The sequence below is a fragment of the Sapajus apella genome, unplaced genomic scaffold (assembly GCF_009761245.1).
Source record: "Sapajus apella isolate SASKATOON/1434 unplaced genomic scaffold, GSC_monkey_1.0 scaffold191, whole genome shotgun sequence".
Classification (NCBI taxonomy): Eukaryota; Metazoa; Chordata; class Mammalia; order Primates; family Cebidae; genus Sapajus; species Sapajus apella.
In genome coordinates this window covers 18,340-44,486 of record NW_022437131.1, presented here as the reverse complement: position 1 = coordinate 44,486, position 26,147 = coordinate 18,340, and the positions used below count along the sequence as shown (strand labels likewise).

The 26,147-nt window shown below is 40.9% G+C and overlaps 1 protein-coding gene and 1 long non-coding RNA gene across 3 annotated transcripts in view; one reads left to right on the top strand and one right to left on the bottom strand.

Annotated features, from left to right (window-relative positions):
- Positions 1-18,589, bottom strand: part of RAB9B (RAB9B, member RAS oncogene family) — a 69,631-nt gene extending 51,042 nt beyond the window's left edge. For both annotated transcript variants that reach the window (XM_032269337.1, XM_032269338.1), the window contains exon 1: positions 18,478-18,589. The gene's annotated coding sequence lies outside the window, so the exon portion shown is untranslated. The remainder of the gene's footprint in view (positions 1-18,477) is intronic.
- Positions 18,590-18,855: 266 nt separating this feature from the next.
- LOC116543629 lies at positions 18,856-22,243 on the top strand. The gene is made up of 3 exons (XR_004265658.1): positions 18,856-18,965; positions 20,439-20,620; positions 22,015-22,243. It is a non-coding gene; the product is annotated as an uncharacterized LOC116543629 (long non-coding RNA).
- Positions 22,244-26,147: the final 3,904 nt, after the last annotated feature.

Here is a 26,147-nt window from a genome sequence, read left to right as displayed (position 1 = left end):
AACACATAATGCTTACACTAGGATTGCTTCCAAGGAACACTTAATATATACTAGAATATTCCTAAGCACTCCAAAGGTATTAACTCATACAACTCTCATAATAAGCCCACTTACAGATGGGGAAATTAAGGCACATGAAGCTTAAGTTGCTTAACATCACTTAGCTGGTAAGTGGTAGAGCATGGATTTGAAACCAGGGCATCTGGCTTTAGATTTTGTGCACCCCATCACTACACTGTAATGCCCTTCACTTAAGCTTAACAACAACCCAGTGAAGCAGGTACTGTTATTATTCTTATTTTTTGCTTAAAGTCACATGGCTAGTAAGTGGTAGATGAGGTTTGAACCAGGTTTGTCTGATTCCTAGGCATTTTGACAGCGTGTTAACTAATCATTCCACTAACAGTTTGATCCTTTTTTGTCATATGTGCATATCAACTATACAATTATTTATTTAATAAAGCTATTTTAATTAACTGATTTTAAATAACGTTTTTGTATTTTGTAAGCAATAATATCTATGGATTCGCAGATAACATGTTATTTACATATTTTCAATTCACACTAAACTGCATAACATTTTTTTTCTACTACTATACATGGGATATCTTTTTTATCGATTATTTAACCCAAATTTAGGATACTTTTTAAAATACTTTAACTTCTGAGGTACATGTGCAGAATGTGCAGGCTTGTTACACAGGAGTACATGTGCCTTGGTGGTTTGCCACACGCATCGACCCATTATCTACACTAGGTATTTTTCATAATGCTATCCCTCCCCCCACCCCAACCCCCTGACAGGCCCAAGTGTGTGATGTTCCCCTCCCTGTGTCCATGAGTTCTCATTGTTCAACTCCCCCCTGTCAGTGAGAGCATGTGGTGTCTGGTTTTCTGTTCTTGTGTTAGTTTGATGAGAATGATGGTTTCCAGCTTCATCCATGTTCCTGCAAAGGACATGAACTCATACTTTTTTATGGCTATATAGTATTCCATGGTGTATATGTGCCACATTTTCTTTATCCAGTCTATCATTGATGTGCATTTGGGTTGGTTCCAAGTCTTTGCCATTATGAACCGTGCCACAATAAACTGTTTTTAAACATCTGTGTACCTCCATGGACACAGAGTGTGAAATAATAAACATTGGAGATTTGGAAGGGTGGGATCAGAAATTGCTTAATGGGTACAATGTACACCATCTAGGTGATGGTTACACTGAAGGCTCAGACTTCACCACTGTGCAATATATTCATGTAACAAAACTGCAATTGTATCCCTTATATTTATACAAAAAAATTCTTCAAAAATCTGTGTAACACTTAAAACCATGTCATCTACCTGAAGAGGCATGTATACCACACTTTGGGACATACTGCATTATATTACACTTTTAACCCATAGCCCACTCTTCATCTCCGAGGTTCTGTTCAAACCTATTTTCCCAAAAATCACATGGGCTACTGGTTTCTTTTCTGAAGTCAAAGAAAGGAAATATGATTATTGGAGTACCTAGACTGGTCACAATCCAGTGATTAGGATAATACGTGCATTCCAATGGATGCTGGTGATATTTTGTGGTTAGAGGTGGGGAAGCAGTTCAGGAGAATAATTAATCATACAAACAGAGCTAATAAAATCATTACTCAAATCTTTACAAATGTTTCACTTGTACTCCAACATGCTGCAAATCCTAGAAGGGAGCAAAATAGTTTTGGTCCACTTTACCCATTCAAATTATCTGCATGGCCTTGTATATCTTTTCAGGACATATCTGTACTGCCATGTTCATTGCAGCTTTATTCACAATAGCAACCTAAGTGTTCATAGATGGAAGATTTGATATCTATATCTGTATATAGACATAGATATATATACACACAGATTAAGATATTATTCCACCTTAGAAAAGAAGGGTATAATGCCATTATGATGATATGGATGAACCTGGAGGATAAACCTGCTAAGTGAATTAAGCCAATTACAGAAAGAAAAATACTGTATGATATCACTTATATGTAAAATCTAGGAAAAAATGTCAAACACACAGAAATAGAATAGAAGGGTGGTTTGCAGGGGTGGAGGGGGGGTGGCAGGAAAAGGGGAGATGTAGATTAAAGAGTGCAAATTTGTAGTTTTGCAGGATAAATAAGTTTAGCCATTTCTACCACAGTAGAACTATAGTTAATAATATTGTATTGTATATTAAAAATTTGCTAAGAGAATAGACTTCATGTGCTCTCATCAAACACACACACACACACACACACACACACACACACACACACACAAAGGTAAGAAACTAATAACAGACTAAACTGTGAGACTTCCAGGGCTTACTTGAACCAACCAATTAGGGCTCATCAGCCTCAACCAATCAGGGCTCAACTGTCTCAACTAATCAGGGCTCAGTTCTATCAGCCATCAAAACTAAACGAGTTAGAATCCTTCATTTTGCACAAACCTACAAGACAGGGAACCTGGGAAGGAAATTTTTCTATGAGACTTGAATTCTTCCTTTGTTCTTTGGAACACATCTTTATTTTACACCAAAGGCTGTGTCTCTGTGGTTTTACAACTATTCACTGTTATAAAGTTGCTCTCTTACAAATCACTTTAAAGATAACTTTTTTTCAAAATATCATTTACAGGTTCCTACATCCTTATATTTTAATTCTAAACCTTACATTTTAATTCTAAGCAATCAAAGATTACAGGCTTGAAAACACAAGAATTGGACAAATGTGAATGAAACGGAATAGTAATTTGAGATTCTAAAAGCATGTAAAAAGAAATGGTTGCTTGAAACGGAAATTGTTGCTTGAAACAGAAGTTGTTTCTTGAAAACTTGGTTTTCCTACTTCTGTGTTTCTGTCTTCCTGATAAATATAAACTATTACTAAATAAGGGTTATTTAAATTTATTTTTAAACAGTGAGCAGAACATTTAAGAAAACTGATGAAATATTGAGCTTTGGAGCAAATCAACAAATTTCAAGAATAGATTCACAGAGTGTATTCCTTTCCATAGAGGTAAAAACTAGAAATCAATTTTTTTTAAAATAGAGAATCTCCAACTGCTTTGAGATAAAGCAATACATGTATATAATAATAAATCAATCAAAAGTATTAGGGACATGAAGAAAACAAAGGAAATTAGTAAACATTAAAATAAATATTAACATTCTACTTGCTTGAGCAAAAAGCAGTCATCCTAATTTTTCTTTTTTGTTTGCTTCTTTTCCTTTTTTTTTAAAAAAATTATACTTTAAGTTCTGGGGTACACATGCACATTGTGCAGGATTGTTACATAGGTATACACATGCCATGGTGGTTTGCTGCCTCCATCCCTCTGTCACCTACATTAGGTATTTCTCCTAATGTAATCACTCCCCAATCTCCCACCCCCTGCTATCCCTCTACTAGCCTCCCCACCCCCAACAGGCCCCAGTGTGTGATGTTCCTCTCACTGTGTCCATGTGTTCTCATTGTTCAACACCCACTTATGAGTGAGAATGTGTGGTGGTTTTCTGTTCTTGTGTCAGTTTGCTGAGAATGATATTTTCCAGTTTCATCCATGTCCCTTCAAAGTACATGAACTCATCCTTTTTTATGGCTGCATAATATTCCATAGTGTATATGTGCCACATTTTCTTTATCCAGTCTATCATCGATGGGCATTTGGGTTGGTTCCAAGTCTTTGCTATTGTAAATAGTGCCACAATAAACATACATGTGCATGTGTCATTATAACAGAATGATTTATAATCCTTTGGGTATATACCCAGTAATTGGATTGCTGGTTCAAATGGTATTTCTATTTCTAGATCCTTGAGGAATTGCCACATTGTCTTCCACAATGGTTGAACTAATTTACACTCCCACCAACAGTGTAAAAGTGTTCCTATTTCTCCACATCCTCTCCAGCATCTGTTGTCTCCAGATTTTTTAATGATCACCATTCTTTTTTTTTTTTTGAGATGGAGTCTCGCTCTTGTTACCCAGGCTGGAGTGCAATGGCGCGATCTCGGCTCACCGCAACCTCCGTCTCCTGGGTTCAGGCAATTCTCCTGCCTCAGCCTCCTGAGTAGCTGGGATTACAGGCACGCGCCACCATGCCCAGATAATTTTTTGTATTTTTAGTAGAGACGGGGTTTCACCATGTTGACCAGGATGGTCTCGATCTCTTGACCTCGTGATCCACCCGCCTTGGCCTCCCAAAGTGCTGGGATTACGGGCTTGAGCCACCGCGCCCGGCCTTGATCACCATTCTTACTGGCCTAAGATAATATCTCAATGTGGTTTTGATTTGCATTTCTCTAATGGCCATTGATGAGCCCTAATTTTCTTAATTGCCTACCTTTCTCCTGTTTTGATTTGATGCAAGAGGCAAGACACATGTCTTGTTCCCAGCTCTGGATTCATGTCCTTAAATCACCATGATTAAAAACAAGCAAGTTAACAGTCATAGTCAAAGAATTGAATCTGTATATCATCAACCTCAAGGCTGAATTGCACAAGTAAGATCTTAATGCTTTAGCCCCAGCAATCGTCCTACATTTTGAGCCAATGGCTGTGGTTTAGGGGCTGCAGGTCTCTCATTGGCTGAGCTAGCAAAGACTGGGACTCAGGCTGTTATCATTGGACTGTCCCATCATCCATGCATAATTGCACACCTTACATTTTAATTCTAAACAATGAAAGATTACAGGCTTGAAAAGTCAAGAACTGGACAAATGTGAATGAAACAGAATAGTAATTTGAGACTCTAAGTGCATGTAAAAGAAATGATTGCTTTGAACAGAAATTGTTTCTTGAAAACTTGATTTACCTATTTCTGTGTTTGTGTCTTCCTGATAAATATAAACTATTATCCTAAGATAAGTTGAAAAGTTTGATTGGGAATTTCGTGATTCTCATATGTGCTTTTGTACTTTATATTTTGCATTTAATGCAAAAAAAAAAAAACAAACCCTCTGGATAATTATACTGTATAAGTGTGGAGGACTGACAGAGAACAAGTTGAATGACTTTATTACGAAAACAATTGTGACATGACTGATCCTACTAAAGGGTAATTTAGAAATGTAACTGACAGAAATGACCATGCATGTAGTAAAGAGATTAAATGAAAAATCACTAAATGGAATGAATTATTTTCTACAGAAAAACTGCACCACATATATAGACTGAAGCAGAGTTGATAATGTTTAATTCTCGGGGAAAGAATGCATGAAAAATCGTCAGGACGCCACAGGCCACCTGCTATCCTCCCCAACACACAGCCCCCAAGTTGGAAGGGCACCACACACTCCCACCCTCCAGCAGGCCCCTCCCTTGGTGGCCTACACATCTTTCAAGCCAAGTGTGATGGCTCTGAAATTAGCCTTTGGGTTTCAGTGCTCAGGTGCTCCTTGTGCAGCTCACTTGCTCCTGGTGTAGCGGAACATAGCCTTGGAGGCCCTGGACTCAGGCATGCTTGCCCATCTCTGCTGGGAGCATCAGGAGAATTGTGGTCTGCATCTTGCAGGAGGTGATGGTCATGTGCTTGGTGTAGTGGGCCAGGTGGCTGGCCTTGGTGGCTATGGACTCCAAGATGTCGTGAATAAACAAATCTATGACATCTACTGCCTCCCAGGAAAGGCCGAGGCCCTCGTGAACCTGCTTCAGCATCTGGGGGTAATAGGCGGCAAAGTTGTCCCCCGGCAGTTGGGACAATGGCACCATGCTTCTTCTGCTTGTGAGCTGTCATGGCATCAGTCACTTTGGCCTCCTTGGTGCTCAGGCCTTTGTCGGAAGTCATCTCAGAGGAAGGGCTCAGCCATCTTGGAAGCAGCTGCCAGTGGATGGGAGGAACAGACAATGACTGTTGATCACCAGTGTGAGGGTCTTTTGTAGTCGCTGCATGGCTGATGTCACAGGCCAACTTGAGGTCTGATTTGATGAAGTGACAAGCAGCCCAGCCTTGAAGGTGACTGGATGGTCCTGTTGCTTGGCATCCTATCAAACAGTCACAGTGGGCATCGGCTGACCTAAACACCCTGCTTCCTTGTCTCCTTCAGAGAAAGTTAAACAGATTGATGCCCCACAGGGCAGAAAGCTCTTCTGTTCCCCATTCCCCCAGCTGATCCTTGCTACACCATGATCACTTTGAAGGGTATCACTGAAAACTCCCAAAGAGGCAATTTCAGCTTGTGCTTCTTGAAGAGAGCCTGATCTCCAGAGCCCAAGTCCATTATGCCAAAGGAATTACTATGGCTATGTGTGAATCATTTCTCACCCATCTCAGAATCTACTTTCATCCTGGGCTAAGCCACCCTGGCTTGGGCAAGAACTCTCTGGCATGGCAGCCGAGGGCTCCTGAGCATAAAAGAACCTGGCTGTCTTCAGTTCTGATCAACCCCTTCAGTGAATGGGGATAAGAAACAATGACCAAACCACAGTCTCCAAGCAGACAACACAAAAAGAAAGGAGCTTTGATTAAAAACAATATAGGAACATTCAACATTTACCAAGATTAAAACTTCATTCTTAACAATACTTAGATGCTTTTTAACAAAATGCCCTAAATGTTAGAATTGGCAGATAGACATAGCAGCTACTGTATTATTCAAATTCCTGAATTTTTTACAAAATTAATTCTCAATGCAACCTCCTTAGAAAGTAAAAATATATCAGTAAAATGGAAACATTTCAACATTCAAATGATTTATAATATTACTTACAAAACATTTCTTAAATATGCCTGCCTCAGAATAAGTTGTAGCAATTGAACCAAAGATAGGACTTAAGAACTTGAGTATTAAGTGTAATGGAAGTAATGCAGCATGCCAATGACGTGTCATTCAAAATGGCCAGTCATGGCAAAGTCAGACCACTCAGGTAAAGCAAATCCTCCTGGTCATACAACGAAGTTAGTAAAATGGTCCCAGATTATGATGGGAAATAAAGTCTTTTTTTACCTAAAAGTATATAACATGCTAAGAAAACCAGTGAGGTAAACACACACACATAAACTTCTGAACAGTCCTTTCTACAAATTGGAGTACACAAATCCTACTTGAAATTGTAGCAATCAAATCCTGCTCTTGATTGGATGTAGGAGGCAAGGGGCATATCCATACATTCCGTGAATTAATATTCTCAAATCGCCATCATTAAAACATGCAAACAAACAAACACCACACAAACAAACACACCAATCTCTTCCTCTATGCCCCAGCTGGAACAGCCCAGATAGGATCTTCTTGGTTCATCCTGTGTCTTGAACCATTTTGTGTCACTATAAAAGAATGCTCGAGGCTGCATAATTTATAAGGAAAAGCAGTTTATTTAGCAAATGGTTCTGCGGGTTGGGAAGCACAGGGGCAGGGCCCTGGCTCCTGTGAGGGCTTCCATGCTGCTTCATAATATAGCAGATAAGATCAAACAGGAAGAGGACAAGTGTAAAGATAACCCAAGAGGTGTCCTGGCTTTGTAACAACCCTCTCTAGAGGGGAGGACACTAATGCATTCCCGAGAGAATGAATCCAGTCTCTCCAGAGTGAGAGCTAAGTCACTACTGGAAGAATGGCACCAAGCCAATCATGAGGGATCTGCCCCTTATGATCTGCCTACATCAGCTGCATTGGGGATCACACTTCAACATGATTTTAGGTGGGGACAAACAAATTGTATCCAAACCACAGCATCCTGGGTCATCTCCTTACACTTTTGGACAGTGACTGTGGCTCAGAGACTGTAATTCCATCATTGGCTGAGCCAGTGGAGACAGGAGTGTGAACAAAAGATCTCTGAAAAGGAATTTGGAGGACAGAGCACTTGTGCCAGTGAACACTTGGCAAGGTTGGGAGAGGCTGTCTTGGGTGTGAAACCAATTGCACTGAAGGAAGTGGTAGGATTTAGCAGTGAACGTTCCCTCCGAACTTCCTAATAAAGCCCATTTATGCAAAGGATTGAAAGCACTGAGTTCTAACTGGCCTGCACAGCTGAGCTCTGATTGGTAAATGCCACTGAGCCCTGATTGGTTGATAGAGCCTAGCTCTGACTGGCTCGTTCTGGTGTGCTCTGGAAGCCTCAAAGTTGAACAGAGGTGTGAGTTTTCTGAGAACTCAGAGTATATGTGTGACCTCTAGTCAGCAAATGGCCACTTGGCTCCATTTGAATTTAGGCCCAGTTAGCCACTTGTGATCCATTTTTAAGAGTTGGCTCTTTGTCATTCAAATATATTTCCAGGGGCGTTAGGTGCTGTCACTGGATTTTCCCATCATCTGAGTGACGCATAATAGCTTTATTTAGTCTTATCTAGTTTCTTTAGTCACCAAAATAAGCTTTGTGAGTATGAGAATGGTTCTACACAGTAATTCTCTAACTTTTTGTTACTCATGCTTGTTAATGTAGCCCATTATCATTCCTTCTTGTATATTAGATTATATTTCTGTGATCACTTACCATCTGCCTAAAATATGTTCTTCCTGCATTCTTTGAAGGTGAAGTCCACTGGTGTAAATGCTGCTACTTTTCTATTTAGAAATGTATTTTTCAGATCGGGATCTACAGGAAGTAGACTGTGAGATGGATTTTAGTGTGCATGACATGTACTTAGAATTAACCCCTGATGAATGGATGGGAGGGAGGCAGGAGTGGGCACGGAGTGAAGGGCATCTACACTCCAGGCCCAACCAAAGCTTCTTCGGATCCCAAGGGGAGCTTTGAAGGTAAAATGGCCAATCAGAGTTATTCCAGCTTGGGCAGAACAAACCAGCCATTTTCGCCTCCTCCTGGATCAGTCCTTGAATGTGGTCCCTCTTTGCAAGTGCATGACCTTGGGAAAGGCATCTACTGAAGCTCGGATCATACCTGGAGGAACTGATGGCTGATGACTGGCAGCTGACTGCTGTCTTAGCAGCTGAAGTGACAAATATGTCCTTGAAGGCGGTTTGGGGCAGTCCACCTGCATGTCTGTCACAGCTTACTTCTTAAATGATGTTTGGCTAGAAATGCAACTCTAACATGTCAGCTATTTTCTCTCAGCAGTTGTTATTGGCCTCCATTTGTGGATGTATAGATGTCTGTTGTCTATTTTGTACTCCTTTATAGTCAATGAATGTATCTATTTTATGCTATTATAATCTTTGTTTATCATTATTCTGTAGCTTTACTATGATGTGTCCAGGTGTGCTTCCTAAGTTTAGTGAATAATTTCTCTCCTTAAGTTTGGAAACTTACCAGCCATTCATTTATTTACAAATTTCATTTCTATATTTCAAGAATCCTACTTGGATACACTTTGAAACAAAAGCCAATTGAAACACAATATACTTCAAATAGTTTTTTGAAAATACAAACTATGGTAGTTCAAATCTGAACACTGGTACTTTCCCTCCTAAACTTCAACTAAGTAAAAAAGAAAAGAAAGAAAACTCCAGCTACCTGGCAAAAACTCATGCTGAGCTTGAACTTCCAAGTGACTGTATAACGGAAGCTGATGTGTCTGCACAGATGCCAGGGCTACATGGGTGGCACAGATATAGCAAAAGGACAGGAATGATCTGTTAATTTGTCCACAATTAGGGAGCTAATTGACTTTAACTACCATATAAAATGTTACATGTGAATTCTACAACAATACTGTGTTATGTACAAGATTTAAATTTTTTTTTTGTTTTAATGAAAAAGCTTTACACAAACAAGCCATTAGCTCATTTCAAGAAAAAAAAACTCTGAAAATTAGTCTAAGGCCTTTGGTTTACATGAACTTAAGGTGTATATGATATATATTTTTTCATTTGAAGTGGATTTTTTCTTTTTCTTTCTCTTTTCTTTTCTCTTTCTTTCTTTTTTTTTTTTTTGCTTTCCTCTTTCTGAAATTTTTGGATCCATTCTAAAATACGTGTATTGGGTGGAAATGCATAGTACAAAAGTTGGTAATTTCCCCCATTATCTTTGTGGCCTATAAAACTGGAAATTGATGAAGAAAAAAACCTTCTGATCAAGTTTGAACCTTCCTATAGAAACGGTCTGAACAACTGGGTGGCAGAAGAAATTCTAGCAATTAAGTATGTGTAAAACCCTTAGATAGACAGCCTGGACCTGCATGGAGAAGTGCATTACCCCAACCTCAGCTTTGAGATGATGGAACTGGATCCTGAATGATACTGAGGTCATTCGCTAGGTTACCATCACCAACTGCAGCCCCTTGGTTGTGAAGTTCCGCTGTTCTTCTTGGTGAATGATGAGGAAAATCAGATAAGGTAGCACTGGCATACAACTCCTACAGAACTCTGCTGTTCATTTATTTTTTCTTTTAGTTTTTCACTGGGTTTCCTGTATTCTATATTCTGGTCATTCATGAATATTTTCATTTTTGACAACTAATTACTCACAGAATTAACAAGGAGCTTAAAATCATGGTGCATTCTAGATTTTCTAACAAGAAACCTAAATAAAACATCTTTGAAGGTCCCAATCATCACCAAATTAACAAAGCAATATCCATAAGCCCACTTTAATTTTGAATCTAGTGGTAAGATCATAGAATTACATTACTAAAAATAAAGTCTTTGTAGAGATTTAAAAAAAAAAAACCTGTATTAGCAGTCTTCACATAGCACAAGTTAAGTGAGTAGTATGAGAACACAGTAATAATTGCTAATATGCATATAAAATGCATCAAAAGTTGCCGTATGTAACAATGAGATCACCCATCCCAACCCCTCCCCACTGAAAACTGTATGACCTCTTGCAGAATGTCAGTGTTCCAAATCTTAGCATAACTTGAGATAGTAGTGTGCTGCCTGGTCCCTTTCAATCCTTTTTCTTATTGACAGGTTCAGTTTTCCTACTGTAAAAGGGAGATTTCTGTCAGCATCTCAATGCGTTTAGTTCATTTCCCACTGATACATGGGATAGGGAGTTTATTTCCAGTAAGTTTGATTGTTTTCTTATATGTATTAAAATGTTTTAAAGTCTTCTTTGGCTTTTCTTGATGACTTCCCTTGCAAGTGCTTATGTCAGTACTACCACTCATAGTCTGAAGTCCATGGTGGGGCTGTCATTTTATTTCTCACATGTCACTATTCCTTCTGTTCTTATAGTTAGTTACTTGAAGGACAATAGCAGAAGGCTCACTGACAACCACTACTTGGGTCACTGTCTTATTTCATCTGCTGGTTTCTCTTCTACGAGCTGCAGTTTCCGCATCATGTTTCTGCTGGTTTTCCACCGCTTCTGATTTAACCTTTTATGATGGCACTGATAACTCCAGGAAGAGTCTGGCCAGATGCCTGTTGAGTAGGCAGTGATAATATCATTACAGGTGTATCATACACTATTGAAACAGTGGTAAGTGTTCTCACAGCCAGGGGGTTTCCAACAATGTTAATGATTTAGTCAGACTTGGCTTTGTCTGCTGTTTTCAGTGTGCAGACTGGAATGTGTAGCTAGGATGGTAATGAGTTTGGCAGGCTGGATGATGATTTTGTCTCCATTTGCAGTAGAAGCTGGCATCCCAGTAGGATGTGCCTTAATTATTACATTTGGTGATGCTGCTGCTGTTAGATTAGAGGTGGTTTTTAATGATGCACCTTCATTAACTGATTCAACTGCCATAGTTGAAATTTTCTGATGTCATGACAGCAGGTACTTGCATTGCCCCAAATACTGTCCTTGGAGCTGTTACTGTTGCTGATACAGATTTGGTAGTAGTAGGAGACCTGGAGGAAGCATGGTGACCAGTTGTGAACAATATTCACAACTCCAGCTACAATTTTCTCTGCTCTGGAGCAGTTTATAGAAGATGAGTTATTTCCAGCATGGACAGAAGTTGCTGCTTTCAGGACACTTTCTGCAGACAGTGACATTCATTCTAATGACTTGCATCAGAAGCTCCTGCTGAGCCTTCATTACAGGTCTGGCATTTGTCATCATCCATGACCACTCTGTTTGAGGGCATATCCTTGCAGTGATATAGAAGCCTCTGTCTTTCAGCCTTTGCAAAAAATTCCCTATGGTAGTAGGATCTCAAAGCTCATCCCCTAGCCTCATAATTCATGTCTGGCTTGTTCTTATACTTTCCCCAAAGCTTACAGATAGTGTGTGAACATGGAGGCTTAAATATGCCCTTTTCTCCCTGAGTCCCTGTAATATAACTGGACAAGCACTTTTTTGACTTTGAGGCTTTGCCAGAGCACACCAGAACCATTCAATTAGAGCTAGGCTCTATCAATCAATCAGGGCTCAGCGGCATTGACCAATCAGGGCTCAGCTGTGCCAGCCAATCAGAACTTGGCAATTTCAATCCTTTGTTTGCATAAATGTGCTTTATTAGGAAGTTCGGAGGGAACGTTCACTATTAAACCCTACCACTCCCTTCAATGCAATTGGTTTCACACCCAAGGCATCCTCTCCTGGGATTGCCAAGTGTTCACTGGCACAATAAGGGTTCTTTCCTCCAAATTCCTTTTCAGGGAACTTTTGTTCACACTCCTGTCTCAATGGCTCAGCCAATGATGGAATTACAGTCTTTGAGCCACAGTCACTAGCCAAAAGTGTAAGGAGGTGACCCAGGATGCTATGGTTTGGATATGATTTGTTTTTTACCCATCCAAAATCATGTTGAAGTGTGATCCCCAATGCAGCTGATGTGGGCACATCATGAAGGGCAGTGATTTTAGTGACTTAGCTATCACTAGAGAGTGTTAGTTCTCTCTAGAGAGGGTTGTTACAAAGTCAGGACATCTCTTGGGTTATCATTACACTTGTCCTCTTCCTGTTTGATCTTATCTGCTATATTTGAGGCAGCACGGAAGCCCTCACAGGAGCCAGGACCATGTGCAGAGCACCCTCCGCTACACCAGGAGCAAGTGCCTCAGGAGTGTCTAAGCACCACAGAAATCCAAAGGCTCTTTTCAGAGCTAGGGCACTTGGCCTGAAGGACCTGTAGCCTGCCAAGGGGAATGGGGGGACCAGCTGGAGGGTGTGGGGGTGGTTGGCATCCTTCCAATTTGGAGCTGGGGGTGGGGGCAGGTCTCATGTGGCGTATGGTGTCCTGCCCATTTTTCATGCATTCTTTTTTGTGAACCAAACATTGTCAGCTCTCATATATATAGAGCACAGTTTCCTCCAAGAGAATGTGGTGGATTTTCCACAGTTGTGGGCCATTTATTCAGTTTCCTAAATAGTCATTTTTATTAGTTATTTTTCTAGGTTCTCATTTATGGGCATTTTTTCATGTTACTCATTTTTTTCCTTTCTTGTTCTCATGCTCTCTGGAGTATATGGTGGGATTTCCCCAACTTTCATTGTGTGTGATGTGTCAACAGATCATGTCCAGGAGCGAATCCAGCTGACTTTTCCTAGGTAAGAGGTTTAGGGGATTTTCAATGATCTAAAACAAAGTCGATCACCACTCTATTGCTTTAGAAAAAATATTTTTCATATGCGTTTGTAATTTATGTTAACATTATGTGATGGGTTTTTAAGTATTACTTTAAAGTGGATTTTAAAATAAATTAATCAAAATTTCTGTTCTAATAATTTTGAAGTGAGTATTGGCATATGTAAATTACAGAAAAGATTTTAGGGTTCCTCCTAGTTTTTAGAAGTGTAAAGTTGTCCTGAGAAAAACTGTTCTAGTTATGTAATCATTTGCAAGACAATCAGATCAGTTGAAAACACTTAGCCCCCTTTTCAGTGATTAAGCCGTTTTAAAAGTCCAATGCCAAATATTCATAAAGACTTTGAAATCATACCACTGATAGAAAGCTTTTTTGTCACCTTCCTGACCCTTATAGGAATGACAGTAGCATTTCATCTTCAAACGTGGTGTTGGGCTTTTGTTTGAGGTCAGTAGCATCTTTTCTTTTCTAGGCATTTTAGGTAACGTAAGGGATACCAAATATTCACACATGCCATTAACAATCTTTGAGATTTACATTTTCAAAAAAATGGCCAAAGGGCCTCATGAGCTCCCACCGCAAATGGAAGAAGACAGGAAATCAAAACTTATTCAAGGAAGGGATAAGTGTCCATAAGAAATCAGTACTCCCCAAAAGTCACACAAACATTAAACCGAGAGGGAATGGTTTCCTGACAAGGAATGTAACCCATGGCGTCAGGGTGAAAGCACAGAATTTGAACTTAAAGGCCAAAAGGTGGAGTGGCCTTTGTTGTTATTCCCACAGGGGCAGTTTGAGCAGATATAGGAGTTTAACTTTGTTCAGGTCAGATTTTTGGTTATTTTGCCAAGAAGAGTTTTAAGGCTAGCTGTTACACTATTATGTGTCTTTTTACACATTTAACTTTTCTATCAATTGGTTAGAATAAGAAATCTCTAAAATTCTTTTAACAAAATTTAGGTGGCTAATTTAAAGGATCGATCTTTTGGCCATTGACAATTAGAATTCTCAACAGTGTACTAAACTTCAATAGCAACTGGATGCAATAGCCTTCTCAAAGAAGAAGTAATCCCAAAGACTACTCCTGTTCTCCTACATAGGCTAAGATAACAAATGACTCCCAGGATTGCAGTTTGCCAGCACTCACTAGCTAGACCAGTGGTCCCCAACCTTTCTGGCAGTTTCTTGGAAGACAATTTTTCCATGGACTGGCATTATGGGGATGGTATTGGGATGATTCAAGCACATTACATTAATTGTGTACTTTATTTCTATTATTTTCACATTGTAATATATATTGAAATAATTATACGACTAACCATAATGTAGAATCAGTGGAAGCCCTGAGTTTGTTTTCTTGCAACTAGACGATCCCATCTGAGACTAATGGGAGAGGGTGACATGTCATCAGGAATTAGATTTCCATGAGTGTGCAACTGAAGATCCCTTGCATGTGCAGTTCACCATAGAGTTCTCTCTCCTATGACACTCTAATGCTGCTGACCTAACAGGAGGTGGAGCTCAGACGGTAATGCCAGTAATGGGGAGTGGCTCCAAATATAGATGAAGCTTCTGTTGCTCACTGACGCACACCTCCTGCTGTACGGCCCGATTCCTAACAGGCCACGGACCTGTGCCGGTCCCTGGATTATGGGTTGGTGATCCTTGCCCTAGCCAATAAAGTTTGAGATGACAAAAGCCCCTTAAGGATGGGACTTCTAATGACAAACTCTGCCAAGAGCTTGGCATATTCTAAACAAAATAAGATCTCTTCTCTTCCCAGCGAAGAGATTTGTTAGACCAGACGCCTACCGCTGTGACCCAAAAATCACTTGTCATGGATGGTGGAGAGCAAGAGGGAGTGCTTCCTCTTGTTCACAAATAAAGCTCTCAAGAACACAGATCAAGACGAGAGGGAACTTTATCCTATAACCCTCTATGAACAACACAGAAATACAAAGATGAAGGAATACACTGCTTCTGGCAGGAAAGGGATCCGAAAATATGAATATTCACACCACAAAGTAGTATAAGGTGTAACAGAGTTTCTACAGCCAGATTAGACACACAAAAGTCTTTTTTCTGCCAGGCATAATACCTTGTAGAGGAGACAAACAGAGAGATTTGTTTTGTACCATTTGCCTGACTGGGTTGTACAGAGAGAGAAACTGAGAGTCTGATTGGTAAGAAATTCTTACCGTTTTGCCAGCTTGTCAGGTTCCTGCATTCCCTTAACTGGAGGTTCCAGAAGAGTGGAGTGGCTTTGGTGACCCTGCTCGCTATACCAAACTGTGTGAAGGTTTGCTGAGAAATCAACTCATGAAAGGCAGATTAGCAGGAGAAAACACATACAAATTTATTTAACGTATATACATGGCAGCCTTCAGAACAAAAGCAGAAATATGCAGGGGAAATTGTTTGTATGCTTATGTTCAACAAAGTGTGGGTAGCCCTGTAGAAGTATGATGGGACAAAAAGGCTATGATCTAATGCCAATCTGGTAGGGCCTGTCTAGCTAGACTGTGCTTGGTCTCTCTGAACACACATTTCTCCCTCCTGGGTATGGGGCAGGACCCTTTCTGTAATGGGGGTCTTGTGACTTGCAGTCAAACAAGGTAGGGTAGGTCATTTCTTTATGGCCACTTTTACACAAAAAAGGTGGAAGAAAAATTAGAAAATTATTTTTAGGTTTTGTGACTATCTTTAGAAAAAAGGGCTTCTGGTTTCTAGGACCCTCCTTGGGGAAGAGGGATTCTGCTCTGTACAGTTAGCTCCTAGGGCAGAATGGGACTGAGAGACAGGAGGACCCAGAACATCAGAGAAAGCCCTCTACATCTGACACTACTACTGGGCCTTCATTTTGGGGCATTGTGCTCTGAGCCCAAACACTAGAAGTCAACTGCATGTGCAAGTTCAACAGTTACAATTTCTTCTTTCCTCAAGAAACACAATAAAGCCCAAGAACACAATATAGCCCAATTTTTGGCCACGGTAAGACTAGGATCACCTTTCCTTAAGCTTCCAATAACATCTTCCTAGTTTCCATCTGAAAACTCACCACAAGCACCATTAACAGTCATAGTTCTAGCAATATATTGATGACCATGATACATGTATTCTCTAAGTCAGAGATCCTTTCTTTACATCAAATAATTATTTTCTTAACCCTCACTTGAATTGCATTTGGCATCCATATTTCCCCCAGCTGTCTCCTAAAGGCACTCTATGCTTCTTGTGTCATGCACGTCAAAATGCTTCCAGCCTCTATCCATAACCTAGTTCCAAAGCCGCTCACTCTTTCAGGTGTTGGCTATCAGATCACTCCACTGCTTAGCAACAGAATTCCTATTGTTTGCTCTGTTATCCTGACAATATACCACAGATCTTGTGGCTTAAACAGCAGAAATTAATTGTTCACAGTTCTGGAGGCTGGAAGTCCAAATCAAACTGTCAGCTGGGTTGGTTCCTTCTGAGCAGTAAGAGGGAAGGATCTCTTCCAGGGATATTTCCTTGGCTTGTAGATGGCCCACTTTTCCATACGCCACTTCACATTTTCTTCCCTGTCCGCACACCTCTGTGTTTGAATCTCCCCTTTTGATAGGCACAATGCACGCTAGCCATTTTGGGTAGAGCCCACCCTAATGAATGTAATTTCACTTAAGTACCCCAGTAAAGAACCCATCTTCATGTAGAAGAGGGGCAAGAAGTCAGGAGTTCATTAGATGTATTTGGTGGTGTTGGAGGGGAAGGACACATTTGAACCCATAGGACACAGGAATCCTGAGTTGTAGGTGGGAATATCTCTTGCTTCTTCCATTATTTTAAGAGAACACTGGTGACTGATGAAGGGATACAAGGTGACTCCTACCCATCTTTTTTTCAAGACTACTTGAATGTTGAGTAATTTTACACACACACACACACACACACACACACACACACACACATCTGGTTTATTCCATGAAGTTCTCTAGATATAACGAGAGTGAAAAAGCTAATAGACATTGTTAGAGACACAATGTTGATCTGACTAATCCTTATAAAGGAAAATCTAGGAATATAAGAGACAAAAATGACCATATAGTAAAGGTATTAAATAGAAAATTATTAAATGAAAATAATTACTGTCCTTGATGCAACTTGCACTATAGATATATTAGAGTTGACAATGTTTAGTTCTCAGTGAAATAATTCATGAAAAGTTGTCAAGATGCCAAAAACCACCTGCCCCTCCACTTTATTACCTCCCCCAGGAGGTAATAATAACCCATTAACCTCATGGCCTCAGGTCTCAATCACACCCCCTTGTCAACGTTTCCCCTGTTATTTCTCAGATTCTTACGTGAGCTCAGAAACTAGCGTTCGCCTTTATTTTACTTGCAGCCTCTCAACAGGTGCCTGCCACGAGAAAATTAGCCTCTGGGGTACGGCCGACTTTTGTTCACTGGGGGTCGCAGATCCCAGTCCTCAGGGCCTCAAGACTGGGCCACAAAGGAAGAAAACGAAGGATTGGAAGCAGCCTCATCCGAAAACCTGATACTTCCCCTCCACCGCCTCCACTGTCACCAGGCAGGAAATTCCCTCTCCCCTCTTCTAAACAGAAGCCAAAGTGCCTCCTGCCGCCCCCCCTCCCCCCGACCCCCTTACATTTCCTCGGAGAAACAGTCCGCCTACCAGCTCTGTGCAATCAGCCGCACAGAATTCAAGTTCGGATTCGGCTTTGGTGATCTGACAGGGAGAGAGACTAGAAATTGGACAATCTCCCCCCCCTTCCCCATATTCCTTCCCAGGAAGAGATGAGGAGATGAACAACGGGTTCAAGACAGCTTCCGATCATCCCCTCCCGCCCCTTGCCACCTCCCCAAACACCACCCTCCCCACCTCCGACCCCCAACAACACCGCCGCCCACCTCAATCCAGGCAAATCCTAAATCCTACCCAGGTGAACCACAACTCCTTCCTCAGCGCAACCAGGCCATGGGAGTGCTCCATGCCCTGCCTCGCAGTTGCCGAGTCTCCAAACAGGGGCGGCGCTTCCCCGACCCCTCACCGCGCAGGGCAATCGCGCGCTCTTTCTTTACCTGCGCTTCACTGGTGGGCAGCCTGTGCTCCCGCGTCGACAGCTCTGTTTCAACGCCTTCCGGTCCCCGTAGCTCTGCAGGGGAACAGGATCTCTGGCGCCTCCTCGGCCGCTAAACGACCCGGGGCTGCCCGCCCCAGCGAGTCTTTCGCAGGACCGCCCAGCGAGGGGTAGCCGAGTCGAGGCAGCGCGGTTCCCAAGGCAGCCACGGCTGCGCCCAGCCTCCAGTTCGGCCCTCCGGGCAGCCGCGGTTACTTTCAGTCTCTGCCCATTGAAACAAAAGAGCGTGAGAGCGTGACGAGCCGGGCGGCGCGGCCAATCAGTGGGGCGAAGGGAAGGTCTCCTCGCGCAGCCTCCGGCCCGAAGCTACTGCTGGCTAGAGTAGCGAGCTGGGAGCCGGCGGGCGGGGGCTGCTGCAGACAGGCGCGGGAGCCGGCGCAGCGGCAAGTGCAGGTCGGACGCACGGACCGGGCCCATTTCCCTTTCACCGTGAGTTTGCTGCTACCCCGTCGCTTCCCTTCTCCCCATCCCCTTCCACCTTGGCGCTCATCCGGGCTTTGAGACCGGATGCCTTAAACACGAGGTGGGACAGAAACCAAGTGAACAATGAGAGTTCCTCAGCTTTGTATAGGGGGAAGTGGGGAAAGAGCGTTTCCTGTGTGCTTTCTGTGTGCAGATGCGCCTGCAAGGACATCTTCTTCTCAGCAGCTGTGTGAAGGAGGTAGCAATGTGCCCATTTAACAGGAAAGGACTGAAGCACCCAGACAGCACAGTTAGGAAGTGCAGAGCTAAGAGCTCACACCCAAGTCAACATGTCTGACTTCAAAGACTGCCCCTTGCCAACACTCCTCTATTCTGTCAGATTAAGGGTTAGTGGGGAAAAACCAAAGCCAGGATGGGAGGACCAACTTGGGATTGCACAGAATTAGTGAGCAAGGACTGTTATTTCCTTTTCACAGATGAAGAAACTGAGCCAAAGGGAGAGAGGTTACGAGTCTTGCCCTGTATCTTGCCCTGAGTTAAGCATCCAACTTAGCACTCCTCTGTTGCCCTCTAGATGCTAATTCTTTGCCCTGCAGCGCTGCCTGGAGAGCATTTTTGCACAGGTAATCTCAAACCATCTCAATAGCAGTCTCAGTGTGATGATAGTGGTGAGGGAGAAGGTGAGGAGGTAGTGGGGAGAGGGCTGAGGGCAAATGGAGGCAGCCTTTATGGTGCCCATTGTACAGAAGTGGAAGCTCTTCTTGGCACTTTTCTTTCTTTCGTTTTTTGTTAATACTTTTTTTTGTTTTAAACACAACAAGCTGCCCGTTTGATAAAAGCAACATGATTTCTACAGCCCTTTGCAAACCCAAAGGAGGCAAGGCTCAGAGAGGTAAAATGATTTGTCTGAAGTTACAAGGTGAAGCCAAAATTTGGATCTAGTCTCTGAATCCAGAACCCATGCTATTCATCAAAATATGAGTACAAGGTGGGCTGCCTCAGAGTCATTTTGGAGAGCTTGTAATAAATGCAGATTCCCGGGCCTTCCCCCTGGGGGATTTTAATATACTAGGACTAGGGGTGAAGAGTGTGATTTGTAGTTTTAACTAGTTCTGTAGTTGATTCTGAGGTGTAGGGAGATTCGTGAACCACTGTTCTAAACACCACCTGTGATGTTGAAGGTTATAAGTAAATGGGCCTGCTGTTGGTGTATTTGTCCATGGCATGTCTGTCATGACATGTAACTCCAGAGCACAGGCTCCTACCCGAGGTCCTTCCTAGAATTGTATGCAAAGAATCTGGCCTCCGTACATTTTTCTGAGTCCCCAGTTCTGCAGATTTTCAAATGGGTTTGTCATAAGGCCTTCCTTCTTCAAGTCATGCTTGAAGAAGAAGTATGAGAAATAAAATCCCATTTAACCTAACCCCCAAACCACAGCTGTCTGTCACTGATATAGCTCTTTCATTTCCCGGCTCAAGGACAGGTTGCTAGGTTGCCCTTCTGTGAGCTCTTCAGGGGACTTCTCCTTTGCTGGATTTGGCATCACTGGCCCCAGAGAAGGAGCAACTCCATGGAAACGGCATGCAGGGCTGTCCAAAGTGAATGACCATGAAGGCAGTGGCTGGAAAACTGCTCCACTTTTCTCTGGCTTAGAGAGCAGGTATTACTTCCTTTATGTACAGTGTGTCTAGGAGGCTCTTGTGGGGCTTGTTCTTGACTTCTGATGCTTAGAAACAACTAAACAGTCTGATACCCTTTGGCTGCTGTTAGCTTCTTCTTCAGCCTGCCAAGGTACTTCACTTTCTCTTTTCCGCCCTCTTATTTACATCACCAAGATCGAGAGTTCCTTGGAGTAAACAATGCAAATTTGGAGATGAATCACCTTCCGTCTCAGGATCATGGCCTGTGAATGGAACAGTGGGGTAGTAGTGGTGGAGGGTGGAAAGTGTGGATGTATGGAGAAGGCAGGTTGCTCACCTGGCACACTCAGGGGTGATGCTGGCAGTAGCTCTTAGGTTTCCTTCAGACTTTTGCTTCTGCTCCCCTGGCCGGTGACATCTGACTCTCGCCTCCCAGAAGACTCCTGTTCAGTGTTTAAATTGGCTTCATCACCAAATTAGGTATTTGCTGCTGGACTTGGTAGGGGTAGAATCACATAAGACCAAGAATAGATCTCAGAGCTCTGACAAAAGTAATGACAGGAAATGGATTGTGTAAAGGTGTCAGGGCTGGGCTACTGGAACAAAGCGAGGGACTCTGTGCAGGGATGCGGGGAGTATTTGCAGCATGGCTCCAGATGGATACAGGACATCCCATCTCTGGCCTCATGTGTATGAGTGTGATCCAGTTGATGGCTTTAGTGAGACCACATTTTCTAATTTCAATAAATAAACCTTAAAAGCTTGAAGGTTTGAAGATAAAGCTTTCAGATGAAACAATAATAGCTGCCCTTGGCTGCCTGCCTCCTTTGTGCCAGGAACTTTCTGTTACCTCATTTAAGCTTCTCAGCAACCCTGTTGAGACAGACAGTGTATCCCATTTTGCTGAAAGGGAAACTGAATTTCAGGGACATTAAGTAGCTTTTGTAAAGTTTTACAACTTGTAAGTGGAGGCACTGGGACTTCAGGCCAGGGATGTCAAACTCCAAAGCCCATGAAAACTCTTCTTTGCTGTCTTCCAAACAAGCAGTCTAAAATGCATTCTGCAGATGACCCAGCTCATTAGACCAATTACAGCATTTACAACAATTTAGTTCCTATCTTGCCTTTATTCCAATTATCTCATTAAAAAAATCACTAATATAACTTATGGAGCAACTTATATACCAGGTGCTAAGCACTTTCTGTACTTTTTCTCATGTTATCCTTCAGGACAATCATATTGCATATAAGGATACTGAGGATCAGAGAGGTGAAGAAACTTCACCTGAGATTTTTAAGGATTTCCAAGATGACATGGGTTATAATTTTCCCCTATAGATATTTTAATAATGCTCTCCACTTGCATCTCCTTACCGAACCAAATTTATCCTTTATTTGTCTTATCTGGTTGTAGATTTAGCAGTGAGAACTTCTCACTGAACGCCACAGAAATTAAAGACACAGTTGTTGGAGTTATGATGTCAGAGAGCATTTGCCACCAAGGTTGGCAGTAAATGGCTGTTCCAGGAGAGCTGAAGATGAATTTCCACATCTGCAGATCTGGATTTGTTTGGACAGTACTCGACTTGTGGAGTCAAGTAAGTGCGAACACAGGGTCTGCATAATAAAAGGAAAAAGATGCAGATGCATTTATCTCCCAAGTACGTGATTGATTTCCATTTATGTCACTGTGTCCATCCATGTCCCTTTCTTCATTTTAACTTATTTAGAAATAATTTCAAACATATAAAAATGTTGCAAGCATAAATAAAGCTTGAAGAACACCCATGTGCCTTTTACCCAATTTCACCTATTATTAACGTTTCTCCCCATTTGTTTTATTACTCAAGTGTGCCCTCTCTCTATGCATACACATGATATTTTTCCTTGAACTATCTGAGAATTACATACATCAAATTTCAATATTCCTAGATTCAATGTTTGTAGATTAAAATTCTTTTTAAAAAGACCGTTTTATCTCTATGACAATGGCATAGTTACTACAGAATATTATAAAATGAAAACTCACATGGTATATTTGATACTGTGGGGGGTGGGGGGCTAGGGGAGGGATAGCAGGGGGTGGGCAGATTGGGCAGGGATAACCTTAGGAGAAATACCTAATGTACGTGACGGGGGAATGGAGGCAGCAAACCACCATGGCATGTGTATACCTATGTAACAATCCTGCAAGATCTGCACATATACCCCAGAACTTAAAGTAAAATAAAAAACAAAAAAATTCAAAAATCCCAAAATTATAGAAAAAATAAAAACTAAAAAAAATGAAATAAAAAGAGGAAATATATCCTTGCTCTTCAATCCTGTTTCCTGGCATACGACTCCTAAAATCCTTAGAATTTCCAAAGTGGTATCTTTTTGTATGCTGATGATTGATTGATGGCTGGCAGCCCATGGTTGCTTGGTCACCAGACAGACCAAGGCATCATTAGAGGGTTAGGACATAACAGCCTTATTCCTGACCTCGAGGAAGGTGGCTGATTAAGTTGATCACCAGTGGCCAATGATTTAATCAGTCATGCCTATGTAATAAAGCTTCCATAAAAAATGCAAGGGACTGGGTTTGGATACCTTACAGATAGCTGAATATGTAGAGGTTCCTAGAGGGTGGTGCCTCAGGGAGGGCATAGAAGCTCTGAGCCCCTTCCCCAGTACCTTACCTTATGCATCTCTTCATCTGTATCCTTTAGTGTATCTTTATAATAAACTGCTCAATCTTAGGCATTTCCCTGAGTTCTGTGAGCCTTTCTGGCAAATTATTCAAACCCAAAGAGGGGGTCATGTGAACGCAAACTCGAAGCCCATTGGTCAGAAGTTCTGGAGACCTGGATTTACAACTGGTGTCTGAAGGGCCTGGGAACAGTCTTGTGAGACCTAGTCCTCAGCTTGTGGGATATGTCAGTATCTCCAGGTAGATTGTGTCAGAATTGAATTGAAGAATACCCAGCTGGTGTTTGCTGCAGAACTGATTGCTCATTTAGTGTGTGAGAAAACCCCACACATTTGAAAATGGAAATCTTCTGTGTTGATTGTCGTGAGGTGAGAGCAAAGGAAAAAGTTTGTGTATTTTCCCTTCAGAGAGTATTTTAAAGCTAAATTGGTAATAATTGCTTAAATTTACTATATTTGCCTTTATAAAAACTTTACATTATGTTTGTTGAAACTTGGAGCTATGCAATTAATTATAATATAAACATGGAGTTACAACTAAAGCATGTTATAATCTAAATAACTGAGTTTTACAAATTGGTTCATATAAAATCCTAGGCAATATTGCAAAATTATACAGACCTGTCAAATTTTTCCACTTAAATCTTCTGAGAAAAATTTAAGGGTATAGTAGTTTTCAAGTAATTGTAAATGTCAATATTTAGTTTGGTGATGTTAATGTGGCTATATTTTCTTATATTAAAAATAACTTTTAGGAGTTGAGATCAATAAAATAAGGAGGCAATAAATACCTACATCTGTTTAAAGACATAAAATATACAATTATTACTAATTGTTAAAATATACAATTATAAACACTAAAGCTACTTGGTATAAAAAGTCAAAAGAAAAAGAATAAAAAGTCATCATGCAACACAATATATGCATGATATATATTTTTGTCTAAATACAATCAGTTTTTTAAAGCTCAAGTTGAAATAATAAATAATGTTTTATGACAAATCATTATATGGTTTATTTAAACTTAATTATGCTTTTACAATTTATTTTAAAACATTAAATATGTTATAATTTTACTGGGATAACTACATATAGTATAGTATATTAAAGTTATATATAAAATAATGTTGCATATGAAAGAACAATCATAAAAATCAGAAACAATATAAAAAGGTTTTGTAAAAGAATAAGATTAAAATACCGTAGTTCTCTAGTCTGTTCGCTCTCTAATGTCTCTTGCTCTTTCATATCATTTTCCTTTCCTCAAATCTTTTAATACTCCGCCTCATTATTTCCAACTAGTGAACTTGCTTTCTATTTTTTTAAGAAAGATACATTCAGAAGAGAACTGCCTGTTTAAAGAATAAAGCCATCACCCATGTAATAACCAGCCAGGGCAAGAAATGGAACTTTTTAATAAACTACTCCTCTCCCCCCACCACTGATGACATCCCTCCCTCCATCTTAGGGGTAGCCCCCATGCTGACTTTTGTGATAATTATTTCTTTGCTTTTGTTGATAGATTTTCTTCCTTATAAGCATCCCTAAACAACAGTTTTGTTTTACAGATGTTTGAACATTAAATGCTTTTTAAACTTGGAATTGTGACGATCTTGTTTCACTCCGCATTGCTGGTGAGACTCATCGATATTGCAGATAGCTGTAGTTGATCCATTTTTATTGTTACACAGTTTACCATTTTATAAATATACCATAATTTATTCATGATAACTTTGAGGGACATTCTGGTTGTTTGCAGGGTTTTTTGTTGTTTTTTTTTTTTTACAGTTTATTAGTTTTATTGATGAGTAATAATTGTATATGTTTCTGGGGTACATCTGATATTTTGATATATGTGTACAATATGCAATGATCAAATCAGGGTAATTGGGATATCTATCATCTCAAAAATTTGTCATTTCCTTGTGTGGGGAACATTCCAAATCTTCTCTTCTAGCTATTTTGAAATACACAATAAATTGGATACTGTGGTCACTCTGTTGTGCTATTGAACACTAGAACTTATTCCTTCTCTCTAACTGTATTTTTGCATGCATTAACCAATCTCTCTTCATTTACCCCTCTGCAGCACCCTTCCCAGCCTCTGATAAACACAGTTCTACTCTCTGCCTCCATGAGGTCAACTTGTTTATCTCCCTCATGAATGAGGACATGTGATACTTGTCTTTCTATGCCTGGCTTATTTCACTTAATATTTCACTTCACATAATGTCCTCGGAGCTCATCTATGTTGCCACCAATGACAAGATTGTATTCCTTTAAAAAAATACTTTAAGTTCTGGGATACATGTGCAGAACGTGCAGGTTTGTTGCATAGCTATACATGTGCCATGGTGGTTTCCTGCCCTCTTCAACCCATCATCTACATTAGATATTTCTCCTAACACTAACCCTCCCCTTCCCCACCACCCCCAACAGGCCCCAGTGTGTGATGTTCCCCTCCCTGTGCCCATATGTTCTCACTGTTCAACTCCCACTTATGAATGAGAACATGTAGTATTTGGTATTCTGTTTCTGTGAAGAAAGTCACTGGTAGCTTGATGGGAGTAGCACTGAATCTATAAATTACTTTGGGCAGTATGGCCATTTTCAGGATATTGATTCTCCCTATCCATGAGCATGAAATGTTTTTCCATTTGTTTGTGTACTCTCTTATTTCCTTGAGCAATGGTTTGTGTACTCTCTTATTTCTTTGAAAAGGTTTTCCACATCCCTTGTAAGTTGTATTCCTAGGTATTTTATTCTCTTTGAAGCAATTGTGAGTGGGAGTTTGCTCATGATTTGGCCCTCTGTTTGTATATTATTGGTGTATAGGAATGCTTGTGATTTTTGCAC